The sequence below is a fragment of the Lissotriton vulgaris genome, chromosome 6 (assembly GCF_964263255.1).
Source record: "Lissotriton vulgaris chromosome 6, aLisVul1.2, whole genome shotgun sequence".
Lineage (NCBI taxonomy): Eukaryota > Metazoa > Chordata > Amphibia > Caudata > Salamandridae > Lissotriton > Lissotriton vulgaris.
The window spans coordinates 754,071,672-754,091,809 of NC_141694.1; the positions used below are offsets into that span (position 1 = coordinate 754,071,672).

Below are 20,138 nucleotides of genomic sequence, written 5' to 3' on the forward strand. Positions count from 1 at the left end.
CAGAGGGAGGGCGGGTGGGGGCAACACAGACAACAGAGGGAGGGTGGGTGGGGGCAACAGACAACAGAGGGAGGGCGGGTGGGGGGCAACAGACAACAGAGGGAGGGCGGGTTGGGGGCCACAGACAACAGAGGGAGGGTGGGTGGGGGCAACACAGACAACAGAGGGAGGGCGGGTGAGGGCAACAGACAGAGGGACGGGCAACAGAGGGACGGGCAACAGAGGGAGGGGCAACAGAGGGAGGGGCAACAGGGAGGGCGGGTGGGGGACAACACAGACAACAGAGGGAGGGCGGGTGGGGGACAACACAGACAACAGAGGGAGGGGGGCAACACAGACAACAGAGGGAGGGGGGCAACACAGACAACAGAGGGAGGGCGGTGGGGGCAACAGACAACAGAGGGAGGGCGGGTGGTGGCAAAAGACAACAGAGGGAGGGCGGGTGGTGGCAACAGACAACAGAGGGAGGGCGGGTGGTGGCAACACAGACAACAGAGTGAGGGCGGGTGAGGGCAACACAGACAACAGAGGGAGGGCGGGTGAGGGCAACACAGACAACAGAGGGAGGGCGGGTGAGTGCAACACAGACAACAGAGAGAGGGAGGGTGGGTGGGAGGGACAACAGACAGAGGGAGGGTGGGTGCTCGGGCAACAGACAGAGGGACGGGCAACAGAGGGACGGGCAACAGAGGGACAGGCAACAGAGGGACAGGCAACAGAGGGAGGGCGGGTGGGAGGGGCAACACAGACAACAGAGGGAGGGTGGGTGGGAGGGGCAACACAGACAACAGAGGGAGGGCGGGTGGGAGGGGAAACACAGACAACAGGGAGGGCGGGTGGGGGCAACACAGACAACAGAGGGAGGGCAGGTGGGGGGCAACACAGACAACAGAGGGAGGGCAGGTGGGGGGCAACACAGACAACAGAGGGAGGGCGGCAGGGAGGGGCAACAGACAACCGAGGGAGGGTGGCTGGGAGGGGCAACAGACAACGGAGGGAGGGCGGGTGGGAGGGGCAACAGACAACCGAGGGAGGGCGGGTGGGAGGGGCAACACACAACCGAGGGAGGGCGGGTGGGAGGGGCAACAGACAACCAAGGGAGGGCGGGTGGGAGGGGCAACAGACAACAGAGGGAGGGCGGGTGGGAGGGGCAACAGACAACAGAGGGAGGGCGGGTGGGTGGGAGGGGCAACACAAACAGAGGAATGTAGCGGGGCAGGAAGAACACAGTATGGGGAGAAGTACACGAGGGAGACTGCTAAAAAAGGTGCACTGTTGTACAGTGCTTAAACAAAAAGGAAAATGTAATGCCTAAAAAAATGAACGATGGAAGTACAAAAGTAATGCCTCTATGCTCCTGGGGAAAGAAAAACACACAAATAGGAAAAACCCTATGGCAGCTGGCCAATAATTGTAATTGTACTTATATTGCACTTGCGACCCCTGACAAGGCGGCGAAACGCTTTTCGGAGACTAGCAAAAAGCAATCAAAGGAGAGTGACAATAAAAACCAACCAATGGTAAGCAATGGACGGCCTCTAAGCCCACTGTTAGAAAACAATGTCTTGAACGAGACAGTGAATTGGCAAAACCTAAAAAAAGTGTATAAACTCAGCCGAGACGTGTATGGGTTTTAGCATGAAGTGTTACAACTTACAACTGACCATGGGGCAATGTCTTTTAACCTTTGACTACTTTAGATGCCTGCTGGTTATTTTGCATTAACTATTTATATGATTTCTATGTGCTACCACAAATGTCCGTTTTCTCTTAGAGTGCATACAACAGGTGCAATGTGTTCTGTCTCTCATTGTCTGTGATAAGTCTTAGAACCATTCTAATGACAGTCAGGTGGGATTTTGATAAGCTAGTGAGTAAGACAGTGCCTCAGACCGGTCTCACCGCTACTCCTTCCTAACCAGATCAGGTTCTATTTCATATACTGGGCCACAAACCCTCTGTGATCTCCAGTTCTCCATCTAATTTCCCCACTAAAGTACCAAGCATTCATGCATAATGTTTAGGATTTAAAATTCCATCACTTCGCAAAAATGTATCTGTTTAATTCCCAACATTAGAAAAGTCTTAGACTGCCATAAACCTTATCTTTTTTAAGTATTTACTTTGTTCAACAAACTACATGGAATGGGAAGGCATTCCTACTAAAATGCTGCTAGGTAACCAAGAAAAGCAATCTCTTGACAAGGCCAACAGTGAAAGTAATTCAGAACGCTAGTCACCTGTAAAGGTCGCCAGGCAGAAGAACACTGCTCCCAGGTTATACGTGCACCGAACTGATCTGTTCATCGCTTTTTGCGAGGTGCTTGGGCGTCAGACGAAGGAAAGGGTTGTGACGAAGGAGAGGGTTGTGACGAAGGAGGAGGGAAGGTCGGGTCAGGGTGCTTCGACTGTTTAAAAAAGGAGAACATTCCTAGAAAACACTAACAGGCAACTCACGTGGTGTCTTGAAAAAATGATGATTTTTTTCGCTGCACGAGCCCACATTCTGTGCAGAGCCTGCACAGGCTTCATAGCGCCGCGGCATAATCAGTCTGGCGGCCTCCCGCATCGCTGTCCACTTGTCCGAAAGCCGTTACGTAATACTAATAAAATACTGTCCTACACACGCGCGGCGGCTCGAGCTGTCCTGTGGCACGACCCGGAGTACCAATACATTAAGAGCTCAGTAACCATGCTAGACCAATCTCTAAACAAAATCCAACGTGGGAAAAACGGACTACCACAAACGCAGCAAAAGAAACAATAACTTAAAATTATCATTTATAGCTTTTCATACATTAACATTTACCAAACATACAGCAGAATCCTACCGTGGCCCGTTAGACTCTTTTACATCGTATATGTACATTTTTTAATTTCAAATGAAAACGGCTCAAAACAAATCAAACAAGCAGCAGAAACGTTGCGGGCAGGCACACAGACAGCGGGAGGGGGGCGGGAAAGGAACGGACAGCGGGAGGGGGGGCAGGAAAGGAACGGACAGCGGGAGGGGGGGCGGGAAAGGAACGGACAGCAGGAGGGGGGGCGGGAAAGACACAGACAGCGGGAGGGGGGCGGGAAAGGAATGCACTTACCTGCAATGTGTTCTGTCTCTCATGGTCTGTGATAAGTCTTAGAACCATTCTAATGACAGTCAGGTGGGATTCTGATAAGCTAGTGAGTAAGACAGTGCCTCAGACCGGTCTCACCGCTACTCCTTCCTAACCAGATCAGGTTCTATTTCATATACTGGGCCACAAACCTTCTGTGATCTCCAGTTCTCCATCTAATCTCCCCACTAAAGTACCAAGCACTCATTCATAATGTTTATGATTTAAAATTCCATCACTTCACAAAAATGTATCTGTTTAATTCCCAATATTAGAAAAGTCTTAGACTGCCATAAGCCTTATCTTTTTTAAGTATTTACTTTGTTCAACAAACTACATGGAATGGGAAGGCATTCCTACTAAAATGCTGCTAGGTAACCAAGAAAAGCAATCTCTTGACAAGGCCAACAGTGAAAGTAATTCAGAACGCTAGTCACCTGTAAAGGTCGCCAGGCAGAAGAACACTGCTCCCAGGTTATACGTGCACCGAACTGATCTGTTCATCGCTTTTTGCGAGGTGCTTGGGTGTCGGACGAAGGAGAGGGTTGTGACGAAGGAGGAGGGAAGGTCGGGTCAAGGTGCTTCGGCTGTTTAAAAAAGGAGAACATTCCTAGAAAACACTAACAGGCAACTCACGTGGTGTCTTGAAAAAATGCTGATTATTTTCGCTGCACATGCCCACATTCTGTGCAGAGCCTGCACAGGCTTCATAGCGCTGCGGCATAATCAGTCTGGCGGCCTCCCGCATCGCTGTCCACTTATCCGAAAGCCGTTACGTAATACTAATAAAATACTGTCCTACATACGCGCGGCGGCTCGAGCTGTCCTGTGGCACGACCCGGAGCACCAATACATTAAGAGCTCAGTAACCATGCTGGACCAATCTCTAAACAAAAGCCAACGTGGGAAAAACGGACTACCACAAACGCAGCAGAAGAAACAATAACTTAAAATTATCATTTATAGCTTTTCATGCATTAACATTTGCCAAATATACAGCAGAATCCTACCGTGGCCCATTAGACTCTTTTACATCGTATATGTATATTTTTTAATTTCAAATGAAAACGGCTCAAAACAAACCAAACAAGCAGCAGAAACGTGACGGGCAGGCACACGGATAGCGGGAGGGGGGCGGGAAAGGAACGGACAGCGGGAGGAGGGGCGGGAAAGGAACAGACAGCGGGAGGGGGGCGGGAAAGACACGGACAGCGGGAGGGGGGGCGGGAAAGACACGGACAGCGGGAGGGGGGCGGGAAAGACACGGACAGCGGGAGGGGGGGGCGGGAAAGGAACGCACTCACCTGGACTTCCTCGGGCGGCGGTCGGCCGTGGAATGACGAACACAAACCTGGACAACAAACAAAAATAAACCCCGCCCACGGCCGCGATGACGACATCGCAGAGGCGGAGAGGGAAAAAATCTAGGGAACGCCCACGAATCTGGTCCGGCCATGACGGACAGATCTCTGTTTCAATGGCTAGCCTCCATTTATGGAGCTAGCCAATGGAACAGAGGGCGGGACTAAGCAGTACACTGTAGAGACATAAGATTTCTCCTGGGCGGAGCTAGGAGCTCCGGCCCCAGGCGAAACCTAAAAACGGAGGAGACGGCAATGGCTGACATGTTATGGGACAAAAAGAATACACACTTTGAGCAGTATAAATGGCTTTTGTTTTGCAGATGATTCTACATTTGGACTCCCACAGAGGTCCATTTTGTCCCCTGGTCTTTTTAATATTTATATATGGCTATTGGGCCATCTCCATTGTTTTAGAGCAATAAGATTAAATCCTTTGAGCAGTGCAGATCGGTTTTGGTTTGCAGCAGGTTATAAATTTGGAGTTCTCCAAGGTGCCCATTTTGGATGGGGATATATATATATATATATATATATATATATATATATATATATATATATATATTCCGCTCCACGGGGTGTCCATATTTCAAGCAGCACTCAGACGCGGTTCAGCTCTTTCCCCTTTAAGCTTTATTGGTATGCAGGCAGCTTTCCTCGGTATTTAACAGCACTCGACCAAAGCCTGACGCGTTTCGTTTTCAACTTCCTCAGAGGCACGGTCGAAGGAAGCATTGCGGGGCCACACCCCCCTCCCTCCTTTTCAACATGTCATGCGCTGATATGCAGCAGGTGAGCAGACATGTAGGTTTTGTGGGAGGTGTAGTCCATTTCAATCCACAGATGGATGCCTCGTGTGATGGTGCCAGCCAAGCTCCCCAGGAGCCCCAAGGAAAGGAGCACCGCTTATCCAGGAACCGCCCTCCACACAATGAGTCCCAGGTAGGACCCGTGGCCCCCTCAGGTTCGGGGGTGGTGCCCGCTTCGCGGCTGGACCGCCGCGTCTTACATTCCGCTCCACGGGGTGTCCATATTTCAAGCAGCACTCAGACGCGGTTCAGCTCTTTCCCCTTTAAGCTTTATTGGTATGCAGGCAGCTTTCCTCGGTATTTAACAGCACTCGACCAAAGCCTGACGCGTTTCGTTTTCAACTTCCTCAGAGGCACGGTCGAAGGAAGCATTGCGGGGCCACACCCCCCTCCCTCCTTTTCAACATGTCATGCGCTGATATGCAGCAGGTGAGCAGACATGTAGGTTTTGTGGGAGGTGTAGTCCATTTCAATCCACAGATGGATGCCTCGTGTGATGGTGCCAGCCAAGCTCCCCAGGAGCCCCAAGGAAAGGAGCACCGCTTATCCAGGAACCGCCCTCCACACAATGAGTCCCAGGTAGGACCCGTGGCCCCCTCAGGTTCGGGGGTGGTGCCCGCTTCGCGGCTGGACCGCCGCGTCTTACATTCCGCTCCACGGGGTGTCCATATTTCAAGCAGCACTCAGACGCGGTTCAGCTCTTTCCCCTTTAAGCTTTATTGGTATGCAGGCAGCTTTCCTCGGTATTTAACAGCACTCGACCAAAGCCTGACGCGTTTCGTTTTCAACTTCCTCAGAGGCACGGTCGAAGGAAGCATTGCGGGGCCACACCCCCCTCCCTCCTTTTCAACATGTCATGCGCTGATATGCAGCAGGTGAGCAGACATGTAGGTTTTGTGGGAGGTGTAGTCCATTTCAATCCACAGATGGATGCCTCGTGTGATGGTGCCAGCCAAGCTCCCCAGGAGCCCCAAGGAAAGGAGCACCGCTTATCCAGGAACCGCCCTCCACACAATGAGTCCCAGGTAGGACCCGTGGCCCCCTCAGGTTCGGGGGTGGTGCCCGCTTCACGGCTGGACCGCCGCGTCTTACATTCCGCTCCACGGGGTGTCCATATTTCAAGCAGCACTCAGACGCGGTTCAGCTCTTTCCCCTTTAAGCTTTATTGGTATGCAGGCAGCTTTCCTCGGTATTTAACAGCACTCGACCAAAGCCTGACGCGTTTCGTTTTCAACTTCCTCAGAGGCACGGTCGAAGGAAGCATTGCGGGGCCACACCCCCCTCCCTCCTTTTCAACATGTCATGCGCTGATATGCAGTAGGTGAGCAGACATGTAGGTTTTGTGGGAGGTGTAGTCCATTTCAATCCACAGATGGATGCCTCGTGTGATGGTGCCAGCCAAGCTCCCCAGGAGCCCCAAGGAAAGGAGCACCGCTTATCCAGGAACCGCCCTCCACACAATGAGTCCCAGGTAGGACCCGTGGCCCCCTCAGGTTCGGGGGTGGTGCCCGCTTCGCGGCTGGACCGCCGCGTCTTACATTCCGCTCCACGGGGTGTCCATATTTCAAGCAGCACTCAGACGCGGTTCAGCTCTTTCCCCTTTAAGCTTTATTGGTATGCAGGCAGCTTTCCTCGGTATTTAACAGCACTCGACCAAAGCCTGACGCGTTTCGTTTTCAACTTCCTCAGAGGCACGGTCGAAGGAAGCATTGCGGGGCCACACCCCCCTCCCTCCTTTTCAACATGTCATGCGCTGATATGCAGCAGGTGAGCAGACATGTAGGTTTTGTGGGAGGTGTAGTCCATTTCAATCCACAGATGGATGCCTCGTGTGATGGTGCCAGCCAAGCTCCCCAGGAGCCCCAAGGAAAGGAGCACCGCTTATCCAGGAACCGCCCTCCACACAATGAGTCCCAGGTAGGACCCGTGGCCCCCTCAGGTTCGGGGGTGGTGCCCGCTTCGCGGCTGGACCGCCGCGTCTTACATTCCGCTCCACGGGGTGTCCATATTTCAAGCAGCACTCAGACGCGGTTCAGCTCTTTCCCCTTTAAGCTTTATTGGTATGCAGGCAGCTTTCCTCGGTATTTAACAGCACTCGACCAAAGCCTGACGCGTTTCGTTTTCAACTTCCTCAGAGGCACGGTCGAAGGAAGCATTGCGGGGCCACACCCCCCTCCCTCCTTTTCAACATGTCATGCGCTGATATGCAGCAGGTGAGCAGACATGTAGGTTTTGTGGGAGGTGTAGTCCATTTCAATCCACAGATGGATGCCTCGTGTGATGGTGCCAGCCAAGCTCCCCAGGAGCCCCAAGGAAAGGAGCACCGCTTATCCAGGAACCGCCCTCCACACAATGAGTCCCAGGTAGGACCCGTGGCCCCCTCAGGTTCGGGGGTGGTGCCCGCTTCGCGGCTGGACCGCCGCGTCTTACATTCCGCTCCACGGGGTGTCCATATTTCAAGCAGCACTCAGACGCGGTTCAGCTCTTTCCCCTTTAAGCTTTATTGGTATGCAGGCAGCTTTCCTCGGTATTTAACAGCACTCGACCAAAGCCTGACGCGTTTCGTTTTCAACTTCCTCAGAGGCACGGTCGAAGGAAGCATTGCGGGGCCACACCCCCCTCCCTCCTTTTCAACATGTCATGCGCTGATATGCAGCAGGTGAGCAGACATGTAGGTTTTGTGGGAGGTGTAGTCCATTTCAATCCACAGATGGATGCCTCGTGTGATGGTGCCAGCCAAGCTCCCCAGGAGCCCCAAGGAAAGGAGCACCGCTTATCCAGGAACCGCCCTCCACACAATGAGTCCCAGGTAGGACCCGTGGCCCCCTCAGGTTCGGGGGTGGTGCCCGCTTCGCGGCTGGACCGCCGCGTCTTACATTCCGCTCCACGGGGTGTCCATATTTCAAGCAGCACTCAGACGCGGTTCAGCTCTTTCCCCTTTAAGCTTTATTGGTATGCAGGCAGCTTTCCTCGGTATTTAACAGCACTCGACCAAAGCCTGACGCGTTTCGTTTTCAACTTCCTCAGAGGCACGGTCGAAGGAAGCATTGCGGGGCCACACCCCCCTCCCTCCTTTTCAACATGTCATGCGCTGATATGCAGCAGGTGAGCAGACATGTAGGTTTTGTGGGAGGTGTAGTCCATTTCAATCCACAGATGGATGCCTCGTGTGATGGTGCCAGCCAAGCTCCCCAGGAGCCCCAAGGAAAGGAGCACCGCTTATCCAGGAACCGCCCTCCACACAATGAGTCCCAGGTAGGACCCGTGGCCCCCTCAGGTTCGGGGGTGGTGCCCGCTTCGCGGCTGGACCGCCGCGTCTTACATTCCGCTCCACGGGGTGTCCATATTTCAAGCAGCACTCAGACGCGGTTCAGCTCTTTCCCCTTTAAGCTTTATTGGTATGCAGGCAGCTTTCCTCGGTATTTAACAGCACTCGACCAAAGCCTGACGCGTTTCGTTTTCAACTTCCTCAGAGGCACGGTCGAAGGAAGCATTGCGGGGCCACACCCCCCTCCCTCCTTTTCAACATGTCATGCGCTGATATGCAGCAGGTGAGCAGACATGTAGGTTTTGTGGGAGGTGTAGTCCATTTCAATCCACAGATGGATGCCTCGTGTGATGGTGCCAGCCAAGCTCCCCAGGAGCCCCAAGGAAAGGAGCACCGCTTATCCAGGAACCGCCCTCCACACAATGAGTCCCAGGTAGGACCCGTGGCCCCCTCAGGTTCGGGGGTGGTGCCCGCTTCGCGGCTGGACCGCCGCGTCTTACATTCCGCTCCACGGGGTGTCCATATTTCAAGCAGCACTCAGACGCGGTTCAGCTCTTTCCCCTTTAAGCTTTATTGGTATGCAGGCAGCTTTCCTCGGTATTTAACAGCACTCGACCAAAGCCTGACGCGTTTCGTTTTCAACTTCCTCAGAGGCACGGTCGAAGGAAGCATTGCGGGGCCACACCCCCCTCCCTCCTTTTCAACATGTCATGCGCTGATATGCAGCAGGTGAGCAGACATGTAGGTTTTGTGGGAGGTGTAGTCCATTTCAATCCACAGATGGATGCCTCGTGTGATGGTGCCAGCCAAGCTCCCCAGGAGCCCCAAGGAAAGGAGCACCGCTTATCCAGGAACCGCCCTCCACACAATGAGTCCCAGGTAGGACCCGTGGCCCCCTCAGGTTCGGGGGTGGTGCCCGCTTCGCGGCTGGACCGCGTCAGGCTTTGGTCGAGTGCTGTTAAATACCGAGGAAAGCTGCCTGCATACCAATAAAGCTTAAAGGGGAAAGAGCTGAACCGCGTCTGAGTGCTGCTTGAAATATGGACACCCCGTGGAGCGGAATGTAAGACGCGGCGGTCCAGCCGCGAAGCGGGCACCACCCCCGAACCTGAGGGGGCCACGGGTCCTACCTGGGACTCATTGTGTGGAGGGCGGTTCCTGGATAAGCGGTGCTCCTTTCCTTGGGGCTCCTGGGGAGCTTGGCTGGCACCATCACACGAGGCATCCATCTGTGGATTGAAATGGACTACACCTCCCACAAAACCTACATGTCTGCTCACCTGCTGCATATCAGCGCATGACATGTTGAAAAGGAGGGAGGGGGGTGTGGCCCCGCAATGCTTCCTTCGACCGTGCCTCTGAGGAAGTTGAAAACGAAACGCGTCAGGCTTTGGTCGAGTGCTGTTAAATACCGAGGAAAGCTGCCTGCATACCAATAAAGCTTAAAGGGGAAAGAGCTGAACCGCGTCTGAGTGCTGCTTGAAATATGGACACCCGTGGAGCGGAATGTAAGACGCGGCGGTCCAGCCGCGAAGCGGGCACCACCCCCGAACCTGAGGGGGCCACGGGTCCTACCTGGGACTCATTGTGTGGAGGGCGGTTCCTGGATAAGCGGTGCTCCTTTCCTTGGGGCTCCTGGGGAGCTTGGCTGGCACCATCACACGAGGCATCCATCTGTGGATTGAAATGGACTACACCTCCCACAAAACCTACATGTCTGCTCACCTGCTGCATATCAGCGCATGACATGTTGAAAAGGAGGGAGGGGGGTGTGGCCCCGCAATGCTTCCTTCGACCGTGCCTCTGAGGAAGTTGAAAACGAAACGCGTCAGGCTTTGGTCGAGTGCTGTCAAATACCGAGGAAAGCTGCCTGCATACCAATAAAGCTTAAAGGGGAAAGAGCTGAACCGCGTCTGAGTGCTGCTTGAAATATGGACACCCCGTGGAGCGGAATGTAAGACGCGGCGGTCCAGCCGCGAAGCGGGCACCACCCCCGAACTTGAGGGGGCCACGGGTCCTACCTGGGACTCATTGTGTGGAGGGCGGTTCCTGGATAAGCGGTGCTCCTTTCCTTGGGGCTCCTGGGGAGCTTGGCTGGCACCATCACACGAGGCATCCATCTGTGGATTGAAATGGACTACACCTCCCACAAAACCTACATGTCTGCTCACCTGCTGCATATCAGCGCATGACATGTTGAAAAGGAGGGAGGGGGGTGTGGCCCCGCAATGCTTCCTTCGACCGTGCCTCTGAGGAAGTTGAAAACGAAACGCGTCAGGCTTTGGTCGAGTGCTGTTAAATACCGAGGAAAGCTGCCTGCATACCAATAAAGCTTAAAGGGGAAAGAGCTGAACCGCGTCTGAGTGCTGCTTGAAATATGGACACCCCGTGGAGCGGAATGTAAGACGCGGCGGTCCAGCCGCGAAGCGGGCACCACCCCCGAACCTGAGGGGGCCACGGGTCCTACCTGGGACTCATTGTGTGGAGGGCGGTTCCTGGATAAGCGGTGCTCCTTTCCTTGGGGCTCCTGGGGAGCTTGGCTGGCACCATCACACGAGGCATCCATCTGTGGATTGAAATGGACTACACCTCCCACAAAACCTACATGTCTGCTCACCTGCTGCATATCAGCGCATGACATGTTGAAAAGGAGGGAGGGGGGTGTGGCCCCGCAATGCTTCCTTCGACCGTGCCTCTGAGGAAGTTGAAAACGAAACGCGTCAGGCTTTGGTCGAGTGCTGTTAAATACCGAGGAAAGCTGCCTGCATACCAATAAAGCTTAAAGGGGAAAGAGCTGAACCGCGTCTGAGTGCTGCTTGAAATATGGACACCCCGTGGAGCGGAATGTAAGACGCGGCGGTCCAGCCGCGAAGCGGGCACCACCCCCGAACCTGAGGGGGCCACGGGTCCTACCTGGGACTCATTGTGTGGAGGGCGGTTCCTGGATAAGCGGTGCTCCTTTCCTTGGGGCTCCTGGGGAGCTTGGCTGGCACCATCACACGAGGCATCCATCTGTGGATTGAAATGGACTACACCTCCCACAAAACCTACATGTCTGCTCACCTGCTGCATATCAGCGCATGACATGTTGAAAAGGAGGGAGGGGGGTGTGGCCCCGCAATGCTTCCTTCGACCGTGCCTCTGAGGAAGTTGAAAACGAAACGCGTCAGGCTTTGGTCGAGTGCTGTTAAATACCGAGGAAAGCTGCCTGCATACCAATAAAGCTTAAAGGGGAAAGAGCTGAACCGCGTCTGAGTGCTGCTTGAAATATGGACACCCCGTGGAGCGGAATGTAAGACGCGGCGGTCCAGCCGCGAAGCGGGCACCACCCCCGAACCTGAGGGGGCCACGGGTCCTACCTGGGACTCATTGTGTGGAGGGCGGTTCCTGGATAAGCGGTGCTCCTTTCCTTGGGGCTCCTGGGGAGCTTGGCTGGCACCATCACACGAGGCATCCATCTGTGGATTGAAATGGACTACACCTCCCACAAAACCTACATGTCTGCTCACCTGCTGCATATCAGCGCATGACATGTTGAAAAGGAGGGAGGGGGGTGTGGCCCCGCAATGCTTCCTTCGACCGTGCCTCTGAGGAAGTTGAAAACGAAACGCGTCAGGCTTTGGTCGAGTGCTGTTAAATACCGAGGAAAGCTGCCTGCATACCAATAAAGCTTAAAGGGGAAAGAGCTGAACCGCGTCTGAGTGCTGCTTGAAATATGGACACCCCGTGGAGCGGAATATATATATATATATATAGATATATATATATATATATTTCATATGGGTAAATATATACCCATATGTTACACCAACTAGGGAACACATTTTTCATTTTTTCATTTATGCCAATGAGACCCATCTCCTTTTTGTGGTGTTACCCCAGTTAAATGACATGAGCCTGTCATTAGCCGATAGCCCAACACTATCTAGATGGTTGATGTCAGCAATCGACCTAAAACTCAGTCTCATTAACCATGAGTTGTTAACCACTTCTGCTAAAATTAGCATGGATTACCTTAACTGGCTATCTGTGACTGGGATGTCCAGCTAAATATATCCGCATCCACATTGATGGCAACCTAGGATTGTCAACCTGTATGCCCAACACAATAATAATCCGTTTTTTTAGCTTAAAGTGCTCCCACATATTTTCCCCTCCCACAGAAGGACCTTAGGGTCCCGGTGGTCAATGCCAATTGACATTGTTTTTCTTCAAAAGTGGGTCTTGTTACGATACTCTTGGCAGTTAGCGCTCTCAGTTGCTTCTTTGTTTCAGAGTTTAGGATATGGAGGAACTCCTTGATGCTGAATGTCCTATTACTTACCGGTAATCTTCATTACTCCGGGTCCCGTAGTCCTCGACACCTTCATACTAACAAGTGGAGATAACCATCTCCTGACAGAAAAAAAAAAAACAAGAGGAATGCTGGGACACTAATACTGCCCCTCCCCCCGGGAGTACATAAGCAGTACTTACCCAGCAGCCCTCCTGTACTAACAAGCCCAGACAGGAAGGCCGGCCGTCCGGGAGGGAGGGAGGGGCGCATGAAGGTGTCGAGGACTACGGGACCCGGAGTAATGAAGATTACCGGTAAGTAATAGGACATTACCCCCAGGTCCCTCCGTCCTCGACACCTTCATACTAACAAGTGGAGAATACCAAAGCAGAAAACCCGGCCTTCCGCACGCACAAACACACCCAGGAAACCACAACAAAAGCAGCCACCCAAGGGAACACCGAGAAGGAGGAAAGGAAGACCGCAGGAACAGGCCGGCCCGCAACCCAGAACAGGACAGCAAGGACAAGGACCGGAGACAAAGAAAAAAGGCCAGGGCTCCAAAGAAAGGAGGACGCCAACCCGAGAAACCGGCAACCGTGACCTGGACCAGGACCAGGACCAGGACACCAAGACCAGCCAAAACAACCCACCGGAGAAGACCGCCCAGGCCAGAACCAGCAGGAAGGCACACAGGGCCAGGCAGACCCACCAGGAAGACGAGACAACCCGGAAGAAAGCCAAAGAAGGAACGGCCAACAGAGCGCAGGCACAAGCACCCAGCCCAAAAAGGAAGGAGAAGCACAGGCCAGAAACACGGCCAAACTCCCAAAAGAAAGGACTCGAGTCCAAGAGAACCGAGGAAGAAACTCCACCGAGGAGGCCCAGGAGGCAACAAGCACCCAGGAGCCGAACAGGACCGAGAACCCGACCCAAAAGACAGGGACAGGAAGGAACCCCAGAACCCAGCCGAAAGCCCACCAAACAAGGAGAGGCCAACAAGACCGGAAACCAGCAACAAAGAAAACTCAACCAGTTCGGGAACAGAGAAACCGACCACAAGCCCAGAAAACCCCAACCCCAAAGGGATGGAACACAAGGCAGGAGGGGAGCACAGAGCAACTGGGAAACCCCAGCAGCCGGCCAACGAGGCACAGAGGGCAGCACAAAGAAGGCGCCCAAAAGACACAGGAACCCCACACCCAGGCCAGGCAAGCAGCAAGGGCAGGAGCAGCGGGAAAAAGAAAGCCCAGGGAGCACAGCACCCAGACCACAACCACAAGGCCCCAACCCAGCAACGCCGGAGAGGAGCCAAGCAAACCGCAAAAAAGAGGCCAACAAACCCCAGCAGAAACAGGAAGCCAGGACCAGAGCCAAACGACCCGACCACGCAGGAGAAACAGCAGGCCCAAGCAAACCCCGAAGGAGAGCAGAGGACCAAGCAGCAGGAAACCACAGACAACCCGCAGCCCGGAGGGAGGAACCCGCAGAGGCACGAGCACCACAGAAAAGCACCCCAACCAGAGAGGGAGGGGCAGCCAAACAGACCCACACAGGGAACAAAGTCCGGGAAAGCAAGGGAGGAAGGAGCAGCCAGGACCACAGAACCAGGAAACAACCCGGAAAAGGCCGGCAACAAACCCCCAGAGCAGGACAAAAAGGGTCAGCACAGCCCGAAAACCCAGAAGGCACAGCCCGAAGCCACACACAACCAGCACGAAGCCGGCAGAACCTCAGCCACAGAACCCCACACAGGCCCACAACACCGGGAAAACAAGCCCGGGAAGAGAACCAACAGCATGAGAAGGCCCAGAATGAACCACCAGGAAGCGGCCCCAACGCAGAACACCCCGCCAGGACCCAAAGGGACACCAGCCAGGAAACAGAGCCCAAAAAGGTGCCCAACAAGCAGGAGCGGCACGCCCCAGCCAATACCCCAGCCAGGCACCCACCAAGGGAACCAGACGAGACCAGAACAACCCAGGGAGCAAACACCCCTGAGAGCAGAAGGACCAAGAAGCCAACAGCACCCAGCAGCCCCAGGAGGACAGGCAGGCACCAACCCGGCCCGACCAGGCACAAACACCGAGCAGACAGTAGAGCACGGGGACAGCACACCACACCAGAGAACAGGTGGCACGACAGGACACGGCAGCAGCCAGGAGGCCCCATCCCGGAAGAAACTAGACAGGCACCAAGGCCGAAACAGAAGGAGCAGCCAGGAAACACCAGAAGCAATCCAAAAGCAAGCACGGGAAGAGCCAGGGCAGAAGCATCCAGGCCAGGCATACAGAAGGCCCCGGGACAACACCAGAAGCCCCAGGCCGGGGCAAAGAGAAGCCCACAGCACCAGGAAGACCCAGATGGGCGCCCAACCAGGCACCAACCAGGCCCGAACCAGCAAAACCACAGGGAACAACTGAGAACAGGTGCAGGCAGGGAGGAACAGAACAGAACAGTCAAACCCAAGGCAGCACATGCCGCCCCAGCGCAAGTAGAGGGGACAAAGCACCCCAGAGAGCCCCTGGCACGACACTGGCAAGCATCAAAGGACAGGAACCAGGTGCAGCTCAAACGCCGACCAACCCCACAGGAGCCAGGAAGCGGAGGCGAAGAACCAGGACACACCATCGGAGCAAGGCCACAACAGCCAGCCCACAGCGGAGACAAAGTCACCCACGGAGAAGGCAGCCCACGCCAACCCCGGAGGGGAAAACCCCCAAGCCCGAGCGGCCAAGAGCAGGGGCAAAACCCGAAGAAGGGAGCCAAAGCGAGAAGCCCCACGACACGCCCGCCCCCAGAGAACAGACAAGAACCGGGGCGGGCAGGCGGCAAGGCAGCAGGCCAGGAACAGAAAAGCGACCCCTCAGACCAAAAAGATGAGCATAGGAACCCAGCGCCCGACCGACCAGCACCCTCCAGACACCCACGCACCGCGGGAGAGGGGGGCAGCAGAGAACACCAGTGCGTCTGAGCACCACAAGCACACAGGAGCACCCGCCAATGAGCACACACAGGAAGCAAGCAGCGCAGGCACCTGTGGCAGCAGCATGACCACCCAAAAAAGAAGAGGGGACGAAGCACAGCGCCGAACACATGCACCCCAAGCAGGAGGCCCCGGCACAAACCACGGCACCCCAGGAGACCATGACGCCGAAACACGGCACAGCCAGAAGGACAGCCAGCCCCTACTTCCAGGACTAGTCCACGAGACACCCAGAAGAAGAAAAGGGGGCGAAACAGCCAGAGCGGGGGCTAACAGCACAACAAGGCCCCCACCGGCACAGGGAAAAAACAACACAGACCCAGAGAAGGGTGCAGGCAAAGCCACAGCCATGCTCGAGCAGCGGCCGGACTCGAACCCACGGACCTGGTGTGTCAGACACCAGAGGCACAAGGAAACCATTGAGCCCAGCGACCGCAGCACCCAGAAGAAAAAGGGGGGAAACACCAGGAGCGGGGGCCAACAACACAACAAGGCCCCAACCGAAAATGTGAGAAAAACAGAAACACCAGCAGCACAGGAAGTAGACACCCCAGCGCCCCATGCCATAAAAGCAGCAAAAAGGACATGCCAGGGAAAGGCGGAGGCACCTCGCCCAGGACACCCAATAGGAAAGGAGCGGCAGCCCCAGCAGACGACACAGGTGGCAAAACGAAACGCATGAAAGGATCAAAACCCTGCCTACATAACATATACACACACATAGCCACAAGAGGCACGAGGCTGGCGTACCAGTACCCATGTCACCAGCCCCGACCCCCAAAAAGCATGCCGCAGCACCCAGCAGAACAACCTTATGGCCACAAGGTGCTGGGGGCCCTCGGGGAGAGAAGGCGAGCAAATGCCCAGTGTCACACGGGGAAGAGCTGCCGCTGGGGATCGAACACCGAGCCCTGAGCACAGGAGTCAGCCTCTCTGTCCGCCATGCTACATCTCTCCATGCAGCGCGACCCCGACCCGAATAGAAAACAGGTGTCATGAATCGAAAACATGCCACAGTAGGACACAGAGACAGCAACTTGCAGAAACGAATCCCTGCCCCGTGAGAACCTCAGCCCTCACAGGATACATAACAGTGAGCCAAAGGTCCCGGAGAGCAGAACCAGCCCCGAAACCCAGGCAGCCCGAGAGCAGGGCGGGGGCCTCAGAGGCACAGAACCGGGCCGATGACAGCTGAGACGTGGCAACTCGGGGATCGGAAAGCGGCAGTCCTGGAGCCTGTAATGAATCACATGGACATCACAAAAGAAGAACTCTGTTGAAAGAAATCAAAAGAAGGAAATCACCCACAAGCAGGAGCGTACCGCCAGTCCGGACCTCAGCAAGCCGCGCTCCACCCTCGCAGGCAACCAGCAAAAGACAGCAACAACAGCTGGAAGCGTGACCAAAAACTCAGAAAGTACAGACGTCACATTGCCAAGTACGGGGGGAGAAAGATCGGCACAGAAACACAGCGCGTCCAGCAACACAGTGCAAAGTAGCTGACGCATGCCAGAAGCAAAGAAAAACCCCGCAAGCGGGACTCACCCAGAGTGGGGGCCAACCCCAGGAACAAGGCCCCCACTCCACCAACACCACAGCCAGGAACAGCAGGAGCCCATCCAGAGAGGCACGACTCCCCGGCCAAGCTCGGGAAGACGAGCCCGTGACCCGGAAGCAGCGTCCCGGAAACTCCAGCCCCAGCCGCAAATTACCGGCAGGTGCACGAAGTGCACAGCAGAACACCGGCTCCAAGTAGAGACTGACTCCCAGCAAGCCCGGCAGGCCAGGAGGCAGTCCATGAGAACCCCACGCCCACACAGCCAGGCAGCCGGGCGGGGGGAAGAAGAGAAGCACCGCCACTCAAGCCCAGCAGGAGCAGCACCAGCACACCATCCAATCTGTCGAAGACAGAAAAAAAGAACAGGAGGGCTGCTGGGTAAGTACTGCTTATGTACTCCCGGGGGGAGGGGCAGTATTAGTGTCCCAGCATTCCTCTTGTTTTTTTTTTTCTGTCAGGAGATGGTTAGCTCCACTTGTTAGTATGAAGGTGTCGAGGACGGAGGGACCTGGGGGTAATGCCAGGCACAGTGTCACTGGGAGGTTAGGGCTTTGATTTTGAGTGTTAGCATGGTGCCTGCGGATTCATTCATGGGTCAAACCCTGTTAACACTGATTACAGGTCGGAAGATGGTGCTGAAGGAATTGTTAAAATGTTGGCGTTTTTATAATTTCACGATAATTTGGGAATTGAAGAAGTAATGTAGATCTTTGCTGAGTTGTTTGTTATCTTCATATGCCTCATTTGGTATCTTGGTCTTGTTGAATTCAAGAAAGATGTTAGAAATGTGCCTCAGTTGGTCTGAGACCTCATTAATGGGCTCTGAGTAATACGCTTTTTAAAAAAACTATTCACATGATCATTTTGTCTTCTTTCATTGGCCAACACGGGTAATTGACAGTTTTCATCCCTTGTTTAACCTTGACTCTTTTCAAAGGAGCCCACATATCGATTGTGGATGTGATGTTTTACGCAAGTGCGTTATTTATACAGTGCATGGTCATCTGCAGAGATCATGGCCTGAGACTGAAAAATAAAGGAGCAAAACAGGAAGGCAGCTAAGCGAACAAAAGCATCTTATGGCTTATACCAAAGGTGGTGTGACTGACTATTACACAAAATCCAAGAAACCCTTTATGACAATACAACAGAGTTTGACTTGTTACAGGGTTTCTCTTGGGACCTATGTAGGATTTAAAAAAATCTGGCTGGTTCACACTTTTAAACGGTCTGGTGCATTTGAACTCAGAGCATGTGGTTTTCTAGGGAGGTTGGTGTGTTTTATATTGGTTAAGTCAGGAAGGATCAAAGAATGGTCCGACCAGAGTTAATGTGTCTTACATTTGGTTTCCTCAATGTTTTACACATATGCAAGGCCCAAGGTGTGGTCCGCTGTTAGGTAGGGGCCCTAGACTGTTTGATAGAAATCAAAGACTTGGAGATTTATTATGAATTCAAATGCTGGTTTCTTGTCAGATCCGTCTACCCAGAAAGTAAATTAAAGTCATCTATCATTAGTAACTTTTTAATCAAGGATTACTGGTACATGGCTAGTTCAAGGGTTTTACGGGGAATAAACTGTTGTACCCAGGAGGTCTGTAAACCCCTGCACAATAGCTGAGGAATTAGAATTGAAGGATAAGTGTGCTCCACTGCATTTGAATGTTGTATGTGCTGTTTCACTAACCTTGGTGCATGTCACCGTGTTGGAAGGAATAATCGCTGCTCCTCACCTTTTTCTGTTCTCTTGAAGGCGATTTTGTCTTGAAGATTCGGGTGATTGTCCTGCAGTGTAAAAAAGCAATGAGTGTTCCTGAAACATTTTCATGGTAGCTCCTTTAAGTCTTTTTGGCGTTTCTGGAAATAATCGTGGATGAATATTCAATGCTGAAACTGTCCGACTCAAATTGGAGTTTGCCAAGATCATCTTCGAGACTGATTGGTTATGGCTGATAGTTAACTTTTAACTCGGGGATCTGATGGATCTGTAACAAAAGAGGCTGAATCCTTTATGAAGTGAATCCATTTGGTGGTTTGCAAGCTTTGAGAACTGCAAAGGGTCTTTATTTTGGCAATTCTTATACAGCTAAAGGCATTTGTTGTCCAATTTTTTAGGTAGAGACGTGCAACAATGCACAGTTTTGCTCAATAAGAAGAATATCAAGCTGCTGACCGCTTAATTTTTAGGAGCCCTCAACAACATTAAGGAACATGGATAGGACACTCTATGCCTACCATCTGTCTCTGCCTGCACACCTTCAATTCACTGTTCACACCTCAGCCGCCATCTGCATGCCCTGCGGCTTCACACAATCTAAGCCACTGTAGCACCTCTTTGGTCACACTCTGCACACATTTTACCATTCTCAGCACAGCTTGTGCATAGTTGTGTATTAACCACCTTCTTCTCTATATCATGGGGAGCTATTTCGCAGGCACTAGGTCTACTACCAATGCATTGATGAGTTAATTTTTGCATTAGTTCTATAACCTCATCGACTACATCGGAAGTGTATTAATTTATAATTAATGTATTGTGGGCTAGCATTTATAAGACTACAGTGCAAATGAGGCAGACATCCACGATCGTATATCTTTTTTAGGGTTTTGCAAACATTTTTTATGCATTTCTGACATTACTTTTGACCATACATTTCAATGAAGCAGGCATAAATATTGCAGAACTCTTTGGAAAGTACACTTGAGCTATGCTGGCCTCTACTGAGAACTGAGCGTGCTGGTGCGTTCACTTGATTGGTTAAAGTTTGGT

At 53.4% G+C, this 20,138-nt stretch overlaps 1 protein-coding gene across 1 annotated transcript in view; it reads left to right on the forward strand.

The window, feature by feature from the left end:
• The window catches only part of MCM9 (minichromosome maintenance 9 homologous recombination repair factor), a 441,313-nt gene that overhangs the window by 417,932 nt on the left and 3,243 nt on the right, over positions 1 to 20,138 (forward strand). The window lies entirely within an intron of this gene.